The sequence below is a fragment of the Maniola jurtina genome, chromosome 4 (genome assembly GCF_905333055.1).
Source record: "Maniola jurtina chromosome 4, ilManJurt1.1, whole genome shotgun sequence".
Taxonomy (NCBI): Eukaryota; Metazoa; Arthropoda; class Insecta; order Lepidoptera; family Nymphalidae; genus Maniola; species Maniola jurtina.
Window position 1 is genome coordinate 14,331,734 of NC_060032.1, and position 14,628 is coordinate 14,346,361.

General features: G+C 36.5%; 1 protein-coding gene across 1 annotated transcript in view; it reads right to left on the reverse strand.

Moving 5' to 3' along the window:
* LOC123864120 (GTPase-activating Rap/Ran-GAP domain-like protein 3) overlaps positions 1-14,628 on the reverse strand; it is a 219,424-nt gene that overhangs the window by 139,543 nt on the left and 65,253 nt on the right. The gene's annotated exons all lie outside the window — the stretch shown is intronic.

Here is a 14,628-nt window from a genome sequence, read left to right on the forward strand (position 1 = left end):
AGTAGCCTGAAGTTGCCTTTAAACTACGGATATAATATAATATATAAATATCGCTCACCCTACTTTTAAATGTCACTGTTCACACTTAGATGTAATATTATATTACATCTAAGTATTCATACTTAGATGTAATATAATATTACATCTAAGTATAAACAGTGTGACAGTAGGGTGAGCAATATTTACATATTACATTATATTTCCGTAGTTTGAAGGCAACTTTATGGCAGCGCCATAGATTGTATGTAATAGATAATAGGGCAGCGCTATAACGATGTCAAAGTGCGCGCTAGATCTCAACTTTATAGTACCTATATATTATATCCGCAATCTGTAATAGCTTGTGAGCAATGTAGTGAGTCAATACGCCTTGCTGCACCAGAGAGGTTGGCTAAAGGCTTTCAGGAGTATCAACTAGGAATAATCTACTTAACTCGTAGAACGGATGAGACAGCTAGAAGATTGATCGGCGAAATTTGTGTAGTAGAAAGTAGGTCACTTCTAAATTAGAAAATAGTTTAAAGCACTATCGAAAAGATCTGGGTAACTCCAATTTTCATTTGTTCATATTAATAAATAACATATTTTCAATTGAAAAATTTAAAAACCCCTGACACAAAACGTCTAATAATAATTTTAAAACGGCTGAACCGATTTTCTTGGATTATAGATAAGAACACTCTCGATCAAGCCACCTTTCAAATTAAAAAACTAAATTAAAATCGGTTAATTCGGTTAGGACCTACGATGCCACAGACAGATAGGTACATAAACACACAAACACACAGATACACACGTAAAACTTATAACACCCCTTTTTTGGGTCGGGGGATAAAAATAGAAAGTATTATTTTATCATTAGAAAGTATTATTTTGTCATTGTGCTATAATATGTCAAAATCGCGAGGGTGCGTTTCCATTGACGCGGAGCGTGGCGTGGTAGAGCTGAGCTGAACTGCATTAGGCCGTGTTCCGACACCTAAATTAATAGTAAACTATACAGCTTAAGGGAACCTATTTCTGCGTAGCTTGCAACGACCATCCAGTTTTCTTTATTGTCTACCATTTTCTGATCTAGGTTTTCTATTTTTATGTTCCAAATTTTAATCACAGTTTCTTCTCTCTCCTCTCAGTTCGCACGACGCGACAGACAAATATGGTGGGCACAGCATCGTCAACTTCTGAGCAATACATACATCCGGGTTGTTTATTTACAATACGTAGATACCTACGAGGAAGTCCATGAATCCCTGTTCCCTGTTAAAACTTGCATCAATCGGTAAGGCAGTGGTCTCTGTCCATTCTTCCAGACTCGGAATGATACAATGTGTCCATCTACTTTTGGTATAAGCTTTTACACATCTACACTTACTTAGTAGGTATATTCCCAAATTGTTATACGATTTGGTACCTAATAGGTTTAGTAACAACTCGTGAACACTTTAGTAATCCTGAATTCCTGACTAAATAGTTCACGCTGCACTTGATTTAGATTGATGGCAATTTGCAGATAGCCTCGACACGCTGTGAATTTTGTGCGACATAGTACTGCAAAGCCAATCTACCAGCTAATCGATTAATGCCTTTGTGCATAGTGCATACATAATGACAATCATTTTATATTAAAATTCATAATATAGATTAATAATAATAATTTATGCGAAAGTGCTTAGGTTGTGTGCGTGGTAATTACATAATATCTGGTATGTGTGTACCTAAATACAACTTCAAATATTCCGTGGAAACCCTTTGATTTCTAGATTAAAAAGTAGTTTATGTAGTCTTCGGGATATAAGGCTAATTTATAGGTTATTTTAATATCAAACTTTCCACCGGTTCTGATTAACTTAATGCTCCTGTCATTGAATAAATGTAAATATAAGAGTGACTGATCTATCAATGCACAGTTCAAACCAAAGACTTACAAGACCAACAGTGACAGATTAACGGTGTTACAAAAAATGAAACGTAAATGTGTGCGTGAAATAGAGTTGTCCTGACTTTAGCATTTGTATTATCGATAGTCTTACTGGCGAAATCATAGGACACTAATGAGTTAGTTTAACGAAGTGAAGTAAAAAGCATTTTATAATCTTAAAAAATCAAATACATTTCAAATACACAAATAGTAACAAAGCTAAAGCTAGGTAACAGGTTATTATTTATTAATGAAATGACTTTAATATTTTATATAAATAATTTATTAATGAATTCTGAGATACTTATAGTTATTTTAACCCCTTATAACATTTTTTATTGATATTTCGATAGAAAACTATTAAAAGACGTTATAAAAAAATCTTTTTTTGAGAAATAGAGCAATTTTTGGGATTTTCATATAAATTACCGGAATTTGTTGGTTTTCCACCTTTATTTTTTTAAAGGGTGCAAGTAAATTTAATTTGATTAATTACAATAACACTCTGATATAATGTCTAAGTGACAAGTTAATAAAAATAAATAGTATATATGGCGCTCAATTCATAGCTAATGACTTCCCCGATAAGCACTTAAATACAGTAATGTACGGGTTACCCTTAACCCTGTATATGAAATCTAAGTCACGCTAAATAAAATAAAAATTAGTGAAAATATTTATTTCGTTCTTTTCTTTTATTGGAAAGTACCTAGTGTTTTATATTGTATTTTACATACATCACATGAAACCTATCACATCAAACCTACCGGTAGACACGATTATCGACTATCGATACTTGTGACGTCATTACTTTGTCAATCCCTATCGTAAACAAACGTTTTTAAATTTTACACAAAATATCCAAAAATTCTTCATTTAGCAATGTAATTTGATGATAAGTCTTAAGGGAAACCTATCATCTAAGCTTCCAATAGCTATTTTGCCTAATTTTCAAACAACAAATGATGAAATAATGATTATAAACAATTAGTATAAATAATCAGTAATTACCTGTGAAACGTGTATTTACGCGGATTATAACGTCTTGTAACGTCACATTCGCTCACTGAACAAGACACCATGGTGGCAAGACATAGATTTTACGTTTTAATCGTAAAATTATTTAGTAAATGCAAAAAATCACCTCGACTCGGAACAGGCTGAACTCTTACGGCCCGTTTCTCACGTAAACAATGACTTATTGGCATCTTGTTTCGCTATCTCGCTTTCGCTCGCGGCAGTGGGTCTAATCTGACTACCTCTCGCTCCAACGCTTTGTCAGTCTTTGAGCGAAGCGAAAATTGTATGTCTATGGTTCAAACTACTGGATAGATCGGGCTGAAAGGCATGCAGATAGTTATTATGATGTAGACATACGCTAAGAAAGGGTTTTTGAAAATTCAACTCCTAAGGGGGTAAAATAGGGGTTTAAAATTTATGTAGTCCATGCGGATGACGTCGCGGGCATGAGCTAGTTTATAATAATATATTGGTATTGGGCATTTGACAAAGGAATTCAAAGGATATTTTGCCAACCAGTAAGAAGTTACTTTGATAGATAAATCTCAAAAAGTCTGATAACAACGCAGAAAGAAAGTTGGAAATGTTTGTACCTCGAATAGCTATCAATAACCCGAGTCCCGACCCTTACTTACTAGCCAAAAGTTCGTTTATTGGTTTGTTACGTCCCATGTCCATAAAACGGTACAAGTCCTTGTATTATTATCTTATTTTTCGTCCAAACAACAAAACGGAGCAAAATAGGTTCATCTAAGTACTTACTTATTAATTTTTCATATAAATTGGACTCAATATCACAAATGAAGAAAACAGTAGGTATGTAGGTATTCCGTTTTCAGCTTTGTATCAACTAGAGGTTAAGACTTGAGACATTTTCATCAACGGCAACAGACGCTGTATAAACCTGCCTCACCCTGAGGCACGCCGTACTATGTTTCTCGAACTACATTTTATCGCTTTTTTCGTACTCAACTCAGTAGTCAGTACGGACCAATAACGTTTAGTGGAGACAGACGAGCAATTGTATCCTCTCGAGTAGATGACTGCTGATTTGAGGCTGTTCAAATGTACCTCTCATTAAATAAACAAAGAGATAGACAAGGCAGTATCAGCCTGTGGTAATATGAAATGTTAAAATGGGACTACATTTTCCGTCAGTAACACATTTTCTAATATTCACAAACTCGTGGATGTTGCTAGTTCTACACTAAAAACATCCAGACTTCTACTTGAATATTTAAAGTAAAACGTGATACCGACGATGCCGCGTTGGAATATTTTGTCGTAGACCGATTGGAAGGATTGGATTCCAAAACCGTTTGAAGGTTTTCAAATTAGATAGACCTTTTTAAATACCGACATCCTACTCCCTTCCCAATGGATCATAGGCAAACCTGAAAAAAGAGAAAGGCCAAATCCGGACATTCGTTATCTCTTAGCGTCGGAAAACGCTAAGGGTGTTTTTGCACGAGCCACCGCACTGCACGATAAAATGCGGCGACGACTCCGGGCGCCGCGCATCTAGTACTATATATCATAACTAGCGACCCGCCCCGGCTTCGCACGGGTGGACACTATCTATTTTCCGGGATAAAATATAGCCTATACGGATTCGGAAGAATCCCTCTAAGTAATGGTAAAAGAAATTTTGAAATCGGTCCAGTAGTTTTTGAGCCTATTCAATACAAACATACAAAAATACAAAGGTTTCCTCTTTATAATATTAGTATAGTCGTAATAGAGCGTTTACTCATTCAACGACACTGCATAGCACGTTTTGCAGACAACTTTTTGACCATTTCGTCGGTTCCGCTATGTACCTTTATACCTATACGAGTTTTTTACGGTGATGATATAGCAGCTGTACAGTACGAAGTAAGTATGAACTTGAGCATGACAATTTACCACATTACTCACAACGCTACTTTCTATGTTTCTCTTAGAAGTGGATGAATCCAATATTTTTGCATTTTTTCTTCACGAGTAAAGCAGGATTACAAAAAGTTGGCAGAAATTATCACGTCGTATGCTGTGTGTCATGTGTCATCTTGATCATACAAGTATAAATTAAAAATTTATAACACCTCCGACAAGTGACGGTTACAGTAACTAGAAAACAGCTGATAACTTTCAAACGGCTGAACCGATTTTCTTGAAATATAGCTAAGAACACTCTCGATCAAGCCACCTTTCAAACAACAAAAAAACTAAATTAAAATCGGTTCATTAGTTTAGGTGCTACGACGCCACAGCCAGATACACAGATACACACGTCAAACTTATAACACCCCTCTTTTTGGGTCTGGGGTTAAAAACGTGCCAGCGGTGACTCGTGTAGAAATGTCCTTAAGCAACAAGGTCACACCACCCATTGAAAAGTAAGGCATGACTTTCACTGATGACAAAAGTTTGTTTGATAACAACACAGATACGTGAGGAATTTTGTAATATGAATTTTGGTAGCTAAATGGAATGTTCTTGCCGGAAGCTTGACCTCCGTCACTTTTCAACCCTTTTGTTACTCTCACTAATAATATATTAGTAACTAGCTGATGCCCGCAGCTTCGCCCGCGTGGATTGGTCAGATCCCCTGCAGCATCAGGATTGAGGAGTTGGACTCCAAATTTTTTAGGAAACAATGTCGCAAAGTTCCTCTATCGATTAAAAAAGAAATGACGCAAATTGGTTCAGAAATCTCGGAGATTTCGGTGTACATAGGTAGAAAAACATAAATCCCTTTTTGAAAGTCGGTTAAAAAAGTAGCCTATGTTACTCCCTGGTCAATTCTCTACTTGTCTCTGAAAATCCCGTCAAAATCGGTTCACCGGACAGACAGACAGACAGACAGACATACAGACAGACAGACAAAATTTTTAAAAACGTGTCATTCAGTTATATGTAGTATCGTTCAAATAACCGTATGACCTTAATATGCGGTAGTTATTTCGAAATAACAGACAGACACTCCAATTTTATTTATTAGTATAGATGTAGCACATTCACTAAATAGTATGAAAACCAACTATTTGTTTATATAAGCCCAAAAACCAATTGAATACTTATAAAAGCTGATTTTGTGAAAATGCATGGATACTTGATTTATTTTATGTTTTAATTAAAATAGAAACGACATTTACTTCTAAAACAAACCTACTTTAAAATGAAAGAGTTCTTGCAATAAGAGCATAACCAGCAGGTTGTTACTTAAATAGACATCCACTTACCCCACCCGGCACGTCGGTCGACAGAAAGGAAGGTGTTATTTCAAATTACGAAACCAGTTAAGAGGAAAACCTATGCGAATGACATTGACGATTTCCCCTTCAAACTAGCAATTTCGACATGTCATGACCCTCTATTGACAATTAATCAAGCAGACATTTCAATCTGCGAAATTTACGCGGACTTTTAGTATTTTGACGTAGGAGGGTAAAAGATCCAGTAAATGAATGACTACCCTGACTTTGACCTAAAATTAAGATATATGAGAATCGTTCTATATATAATTTTTATATTTTTTTTTATCTGTGTCTATACACAGTAGGTATACACTCTTAAATTATTTAAATATCAAAAACGCAAAAAAATGCGTGGTATTAATTATTATAAATTATTTTATTTAACAAAAGGATAAATTGCCAGTAAATGAACTGGGAATTTCAGTGAATGAACAAACTCTATCTAGTGCATAAACTCTCGATTCCTATTAATAAATTCTTAAGTATATTTTCGGCTTGGAATTTAAAAAAAATGTCAGATTTTCAGTTTTTGACTTATTGTATATTTTTTTCTACATTTTGCGCGATAAATCAAAAACTCTTTTACATAATAATAATAAATAAAACCTGTTTTAGAATGTATAATAGAGCCCTTTCATATGATATTATCCCCTTTGGTATAGTTATCTTAGTTTGAAAGTCACCTAAATTTTCTGGAAAACAGTCCAAGTGACTACAGAGAAAATGAAACTTAACGCTCTTGTTGCATCCAAGTTGCTGGAAGTGCAACATCAGCTACTGAATGTGTTAAGAGTAGTGAGAATAATATACCGTAACACAAGTGTCTGATGTTATCAGATTTGTTCCTTTGAGCCACATGTTCTGATGCTTTTTAGACAATCTAAGATCTCTCATTAAGTGATCCAAATAATTTTGATTGAATGGTCTAAGTTGAGATGTAAAAAAGTCACTACATCGTCACTACCTTCTGAAAGTTCTTGAAATGGTAGATTAGAGGTACTGGGTTGGGGCTGAGGTACAGATTTATCACCAGAAGTCAGAATCGTTCAAATTGCAGACTGCAAGTTACAATAGAGCCGCTTGGAACAATTTTTTTTGCTGTTTCTTCTGGTAATATTCACAACGCAGAAATAATAATCATCATGGTGTTTAGATGGTTCGCGCCAAATTATAAAATTTTTTTTTAGTAAAAGTAGTTAACTATTCTTATTTGCTCATAAACGCAACGAGGAAATACAGCTTCCACATATAAAAATTGGAGTCCAGGCCTTGCTGTTAGCTGCTAATGGGTTCTCAAAGTAGCCCGAGTATGCTTGTTTTACTGGGCACAAAAGGAAAGAATGAAAGGAGCTTACCCAGTACATCTTAAAAGATCCGTTATAGATACATGCATCCTGCCATGCCTTACCTATGCCAGCCAAACATGGGTCCAGACAAAGAATATAAAAAGAAATAGTGACTTGCTAAAGGGCGATGGCAAGGTGCATAAATTAAGCAAAAAATATTCAAAGTGAGAATTGAAGACATAAGAAAAAAGACAAAGCCTACAGACACCTTGAGACATGCCCTAAAACTGAAATGCAAATGGTCATATTGTATCGATTTTTACAGATGAAAGAAGAACACCTGTTCTACCTAGGTAGACCGAAGACGCGTTGGTCTAATGCTATTGTGCAAATCGCGAGAGAAAATTAGCTTGATAGTACCAAAGACAGAGAGAAATGGGGATACCCAAGAGGGATCCATATCCAAGAAAGAAGAATACCAGAATAAATATAAAAAAAATTCAAAAGAAAAATAAAACCGACTTCAAAATCACAAACACTAAAAAGTAAAAAATAATTTAAGTTATTGTGGTTTTTGAAGTCGGTTTTATTTTTCTTTTGAAAATTTTTTATTTCAAAATTTTTAGTGGCCCCACTGTACTATAATAATGTGCCATGCCCAGCTAAAACCCTACTGTTTACTAAGTGTCGCATATCTCTGTAGGGGGGAAGACTAACTACTGCGTCTTCAGATAGCGAAGCAAATCGCCCAGATTCTAGTTATTTATTATGAATCTATTATTGCAATCTGTTACTCTCACCTTCAATCCTGCCACTTGTAAGTGACCGATGTACCAGCCACTGGAAACCACTGTCCTTGACAGGCTATTGTACAACCGTGTCACCATCTGTAATATTTAATTTCAGCTATGATTCACACTGAATCCACTAAATGCCTTAAGCTTGTACAAGTAGAAAACACCAATGTTTTCTGTCTACTTTATTGTCATTGATATAAGTTAATCACAATGAGAACAGGGGAGCGATCGTTTACATTGTTTCCATGCCTGGTGGTCGAACGCACGACAGGACGTTCGACCCACCATCACGAATTTAAGGACTTAGCGTGTTACAATAGCTACGGCAGTCTACCCAACGGGATCATGCCGCTCTCGCCGTTCAGGGATTAACCTTCACAGCCTGAGATCGTCCTACATTACCGGTAATGTGTCCAACGTCTTTTCGACCACCCCTGCGCCTGTGCGGCCTGGGAATTGGACAAGCCCTGCATCTTTACGACCGGGAAACTCAAGCCCTGCGCCTGTGCGGCCGGGAAATTCATGATCAAGCTCGTATGGCACTGCAACAGAGCCGTGCTGTTCATCTGTCTCCTTATTACAACTAAGAGAAGCTCGCGGCATTAATAGGTAAACTTGAGGCACTTAGCTGATATGCATCTGCATGGATGACGTGGCGCTGCCGCCCGGTGACACAGCCCAGCACACATCATTCACATATATTCACACCAACGAATGTTACTAGCGTTGCAGCACGGTGACACAGTCCAACACGTATCATTCACACTAACAATTAACTAATATATGAAGTTAAGATATTTTGGCGCGTTCGGCGGCCATCATACTCAGACATGTCGAAACTTGCATTCTTTGTTATACTAAAGGAAACCAAAGACATACTCACCATAGAGTATCGGTGTTGCTATATACAATATTTACATTCGCGGTTTCCGCGACACTCCCGCCGAGAACGGTTGATTACAACAAGGTAAGCAAATTGCGCGTCCATTCCCTTATCTTTTCAAGGGCTCGGACCGCTGCAACTCGCTTGTGACCGATGTCTTCGGATCGTTCTTCCGTATCCTCATTCGTTGTCATCAAATATTTGTCCCTCACATCAGAATCATCTCTCAGATCATTTACAACTCTATCCTTTTCCATGCTCTCAGTCTCTATGTCTACTTCATTATTTGCAACATCTGCTGTATTTTCCGTCTCATCTATGTTTTCAATTTGTCTCATTTCAATGTCATTATCATTTAACGTTTCCTTTTGTGCGTTCACCGATTCTATTGTAACAGTATCTGGTGCAGTTACCAACTCTTTGGAAACTTCATTAGATAATTTTTGGACTTCAGAATATTGTTTTGCATCTTGAAGTATCGGTTCCCATTGGACACCGTCTTCTACTTCAAGCGGATATAAGTGAGCAATAGAACGGGTAAATATAGTGTCTCCTACTTTCACTTGAGCCACTCTCGTTAAACCATCAGAACTCTTAATTAAAGAAACTATTTTACCTACTTTCCAGCCTTCACGATTTTTATCTCCTTTCAACTGAACCAACTGGCCTTCTTTTGGGATAAGTTTTGAAGTCACACGTGGTTGTTTGAGCGAGTGACTGTATCTCTCACGTAAGCTCGGTAAGTAGCGATTACTAAACATTTCTTTAAATTCTTCTAACAGTATACGAGCTCTTCTCCAGCCCTGGACTAAGTTGGTCTTTGTCGATGTCCCTTGCAATGGAATGTTATCTGATGCTGTTTCTACACTGATACATCTATCCATTTGTAGAAAATCCGCAGGTGTCAGGACATGTTCTAGCTCTGAATCTACGGCTGTCAATGGTCTGGTGTTTATTATTGCTTCTATTTCCTTAACTATTGTTGCAAGTTGATTATCCTTTAAAAGATGCTTTTGAAGTGTTCTTCGCATACAATGTTTTACGAGTCCTACGAGCCGTTCGTAAAATCCTCCATACCAAGGTGCGAGTTCAGGTATGAATCGCCATTTTATTTTATTTTTAACACAGTATGCATTGGAAACTATATCAGCTATTAATTTGAAATGTAATGCGTTATCTGATGTAATTAGAGTTGGTACTCCTCTGGTCGCAATCATTCGCCTCAGAGCGAGTAAACCTTCTTCAGCTGACAAATCGTCTACCACTTCTAAGTGTACTGCTCTAACTGCCAAACATGTTAATAAGCATATCCATCTTTTGCTCGTTCCTCCTTCTGTTTTAACTAACACTGGTCCCAGATAGTCAATACCAGTAAATGTAAATGGTTTGCTATAATTTACCCTTTCATGTGGTAATGCAGGTATGGGTGGTGCTTTGAATGGTCCACCTCCATGTTTCACGCAACGTGGACATTTTTCCAACTTCTTTCGAACTTCACGTTTGCCTTGTGGTATCCAGTACTTCTGACGAATCAGGCTCAGAGTATGATTGACACCCACATGATAGTTCTTTTCATGTGTTTTTCTTATAATTTTATCAGTGAAATCACAACCTTTAGGTATAAGTATGGGGTACCGTTTGTCGAAAGACCATTCAGCATATTGAAGCCTACCCTTACATCGTAAAATTCCGTCAACGTCCTTGAACACTCCCAAATTACGACTGAGACTTGTTTCTTTACCATTTACTTCTTCTTTGAAGTATTCAGCTTGTATTTTCTTAATTTCATTTATGCTGTTATCCAGACATTCAGTCTCTACTTCTTGTTCTTTAGATGCGTTGTCTTGTCTGTTGTCATCTATAGAATCTTCCAATTCTATTACCTCTGGAACCTGTTCTTGAACCTCATTGGTGTTCATCTGACCTTCTACTTCCGTTTGTGAACAACTTTGCGTGTCACTAGTCTTCGTCAGACCCTCCCCAACTAAAAAAGTATCGATATTGAATTTCCCTGACCAACTGTCAGGTTTCTTAAGCAAAAAATTTGGTCCATTTAACCATTTCTCTTGATCCTCCTTTGCGCTTGTTGATCTGGTAGCAACATCAGCAGGATTCAGTTCTGACGGTACGTATTTGACGATTAAATTTTTATTTTGTTTGATCTCATTGATCCTTCTGGCAACAAATGGTGTTAGTAATTTAGTTGAGTTAATCCAATCAATAACAATTTGACTGTCTGTCCATAATATTTGTTTAGTTATATTAAAATCAATGAATTTAAGAACATATTGTATTAATCGGCTTCCAATTAATACGCCCAACAGCTCTAAACGAGGGATTTTTAGATTTTCTTGGTCTTTTATCGGTACTAATCTCGACTTTCCAATAACAAAACTTTTCTGATCATTTCCAACGATATAAACTACAGCTGCATAGGCTCTTGTTGAAGAGTCCGTGAAACAATGAATTTCAAAGTCGTTACATTGAGGATTCTTCATATAGCATCTAGCTAAACTTATTTCCTTGACTCCTTCCAAGTCTTCTTGAATATCCTTCCATTTTTCAACGATATCCTTGGGTAATGGTGAGTCCCATTTTATTTTCATCTTCCACAGGTCCTGCAGTAAGATTTTAGCAGCTAACAGAGTGGGAACTATAAATCCACATGGATCGAAATAAGATGCAACGCTTTTCAGAATACCTCTTTTGGTATTAGCATTGTTTATAATTTTGTTGGTCCTCAAGTGTAATGTATCATCCTTTATGTGCCAGTCTAGACCCAATACTTTTACTATCTCTTCTGGACAACAATCAGGTATTTGTTGCATGAAATCCGTTGAATTAGAACTCCATTGTCTCAAGTTCATTGAGATTTCTTGGAATGCCTCCTTTGAGTTTCTATATAACTCTTCGACTTCCTTTGCAGTGTTGGCTCCAGTCACAACGTTGTCTACATAAATGTCATTTGCTAATTTTCTAACACTTTTATTTTTGGCGTTCATCAGATGATGTTTGATTGTAGCATTTAAAATAAATGGGCTTGATATTATTCCAAATGGAACGCGAGTGAATCTAAGGTAAAGAAGATTATCTTTTGTTACTGGTTTTTTGGTATCTTTTAACCATAGAAATCTTGTGACATCTCTGTCCTGTTCTTTAAGTCCAATTTGTAGAAATGCCTTTTCAACATCAGCTGTTATTCCAACCTTATAACATCTAAATTTAATTAGTAATCCCGTTAAATCTTCTAATAATAGTGGTCCACAATAAAGATATTGATTTAAACTCTTGTTATCTTTGGTCTTTGCTGAAGCGTCGTATACGATTCTCAAAGGTTTTCCCGGTGTCAACACTCCATGAAATGGTATGTAATGTATTGGATGATCCTTTTCCTCTGTGTTTGGGACTTCTTCAATGATTTCATTTTCCAGTTGTTCTCTTAATGTTTCATCATATATTGTTAGAGTTTCAGAGTCTGATCTTTTAACTAAACTTACTAGACGTCCGAACGCTAATCCAAAGTTAGATGGTAAGTCTGTTGGATAGTCGTTCCATGGCCAACTAATATAATATCTGTTATCTCTGTACTCAGTTGTGTCATTGAAGTGTTTGATAGCTTCTTCATCGCGACTTAATTTTGGTGAATCGGTGATTCCAATCGACTCCAAATCCCACAAACGTTTTAAGTCTCCATTGTCTAATGGTGGATCTGGTTGATTCAGTCTGACTTCACATGAAGATTGACAATATGTCAATACTGACAGTTGTTCAACTGTGTTGTTATTCTCTGAAGTTTTGCCCGAAAGCATCCATCCGAATTCCGATTCAATGAGGTATAAGTCTTCTGCAATACGAACCTTCTTCGTTGACATAATCGTGTAATAATAATCATTTCCTAGTAAAATGTCTACTCTGTCTGACAATGTACCATTATCTGCTAAGATGTAATTTTCCTTGATCTTGCAGTCAAGTAAGTCCTTTTCTGGATGTGGAACTCCCTGAGATATTGAAGGTACCACGTTGGCACATACAGTCCTAATCGCTTTACTCTGTGTAACTAACCTTACTTTAACTAATGGACTTTCTATTTCCTTGGGCTTCTGTGCTCCAAACGTAAATATTGAAAGATTATTTTGCTCTTCAACTGGAAGATTCAAATCCTTGGCAATCCTTTCAGTGATATAGCTCCTTTGACTACCACAATCCATTAGAATTCGACATAGTTTTGTATTATTACCATATCCTCGAACTTCAACCACCGCAGTCTGCAATAAAGTAGTTCCCTTTCTACTGGCGTGCATTACACTAGTGCTGGTTGATCCTTTCTGTTCCGGTTTTTCTTGAAATTTACTAGGACATAACGATTGATGATGAGACCCTTGTTTCTCACAAAATTCACATTTCCTTTTTACTGTGCATTTACGCATTATGTGTCCTGGTTTAAAACAAATAAAACATCTACCTCTCAATCTAGCTTTCCTTTCTTCAATGGTTCTTGCTTTGGTACAATCTTTATTGTTATGGTGTTCCCCACAGAAAATACATGACCATCTTCTTTTCTTTTCTTTAGTAAATTTGCTATAACCACTTCTTTCTGTTTCAAATTTTCTTTTAGTTGGGAAGGTTTTCTCTCTCTGATACCTATTGTTCACTTTAGGTTTAAAATTGTTCCAACGGCCTTTATTATGTTTGAATTCATTAGTATTATTCATCTTAGAAGAATGTCCTTTGTTTTGAAGAACAGTTTCCTTTACATGTAAAGTTTCCACAGTGTATTGTGGCGCTCCTTCCATGGTACTTTCCTGAGTTATCATTCGTGCTTCCTCTTTAACTGAGATCACTCTTGAAAGTTGTGTCAATATGTCTTCGACTGACTCTGTCCGGTCAGAGTCCAATCTTATTTTCATTTCATAGATAATCTCAGTTGAAAACTTTTCCATAATAAGAAATCGCATTTGATTGGAATTGGTATTTTCTCCCATAGATTGAAGTACTCGGAGATGTCGTTCTATCTCATCCAAAGTTCCTTTACAATCCTCCATCTTTTCCGCTCGCTTGATTTTCTTTAGAGCGTTATGATGCGCATATACAATTTCATTTTCTTTCCCATATCGAGCCTTTAAAGTATTGACAGCAATCTGATAATTTCGATTTGTTGTTTCAAGTCCATCTATAAGTCTAGCAGCATCTCCTTTGAGAGAACTTTTGAGATACAGCAACTTGTCGACATCATTCAATTTTCTTCGATTCATGTTTGATGTGAACTGATCCCAAAATTGGTGCCATTCAAGCAAATTACCACTAAACTCTGGTAAATGCAAATCTGGTAGTTTGCTGTATGACGAATAATCACTTTGCTGAGGTAACATCACTGACTTCTCACTCTTCATGGCTAATCTTGCCTCTAGCTCTGCTAAATTTTCTTCACCTCGAAGTTGATCATTAGTCAAATCTGATATCTCGTCTGGATTAGGGTCGTTACAAA